This window comes from Arachis ipaensis, chromosome B05 (assembly GCF_000816755.2).
Source record: "Arachis ipaensis cultivar K30076 chromosome B05, Araip1.1, whole genome shotgun sequence".
Classification (NCBI taxonomy): Eukaryota; Viridiplantae; Streptophyta; class Magnoliopsida; order Fabales; family Fabaceae; genus Arachis; species Arachis ipaensis.
Genome location: NC_029789.2, coordinates 667,949 through 669,041, shown reverse-complemented (window position 1 = coordinate 669,041; position 1,093 = coordinate 667,949). Strand labels below are relative to the sequence as shown.

Sequence of the window (1,093 nt, the reverse complement as noted above, 5' to 3'; positions counted from 1 at the left end):
ATATGATGGCTGATTTTAATAGTTAATTTTAGTGTATAAATAATATTTTTAATTTAGATGGTCTAATCTAATAAACTATAGCCAGGAAAATGAAAAAGAAAAATACAATTTTCCCTCCAAAGACAAACAAAAAAATTGGTGTTATCCCACATATACTTTCTCCTCCAATCCAGTGCCTCTTCTCAAATGAGGGTTTTGTATTTTCTTTTTTTTGGTCCAATTAGAAACTTAGAGCTGGTTGATTAATAACCTTGAAGCCCAAGTGGTAGTTATTTAAAGGGCTAAACCAATATATACTACCACGAGAACTTGTATATGGACTTTTATCAAAGTATATATTTTTCTCAGAAAAAAAGAGAACATATTAAGATAACAATTTATGAAACAAAAAGCAAAATATTAATAAACGCTAGAAGGAGGGCTTGAACCTCCGACCTTGTGGTTAACAGCCACACGCTCTAACCAACTGAGCTATTCCAGCTTGTTAGTTAGATATGAAAATAAATACTATCTGAAATAAATATTTAGATGGAGTTTAATAATAAAGAACCCTCCTAATTATGTTTTCTATAAACACATAAATTATGAGATCAAACTCAGAGTAAAGTATTTTCACTTGGAAGTTTAATTTTCTTCAAAGTATATAGATACTATGAATAATATTCAACCAAAATTCATACATTTGTAGCTTAAAAGGTATACAAAATGGCTATGCATATATCTTGGCGTGATATGTCGTTTTGCTTCAGTTCCACATCACATGTAAGATGTTCGGTATAGTCATCTCTCTTAATTTTTATTACTGTACATATGCACTATGTACAGTAACCCAGTAACCCAGTGGCCTAGTCATATGACTCGGTTAATTATCGGTTCGGTTCTGATAAATATGATACAAAGAGTTATGCAAATATTATTTCTTTTAATATAATACATGCATCCTAAAAATTAAATGTATTCACATCTCGATTACATTTTGGATATGAGACTTTTGATATGTATATCTTTTACTTTAAACTGTATCTTAATTAATAAAAAAAGTTAAAAATATTATTTCAAACATATTTGAATACACCCAAATAAAATGATGTGT

General features: G+C 28.8%; 1 non-coding gene across 1 annotated transcript; it reads right to left on the bottom strand.

Moving 5' to 3' along the window:
• On the bottom strand, nt 408-481 carry TRNAN-GUU. Its single transcript has one exon. It is a non-coding gene; the product is annotated as a tRNA-Asn (tRNA).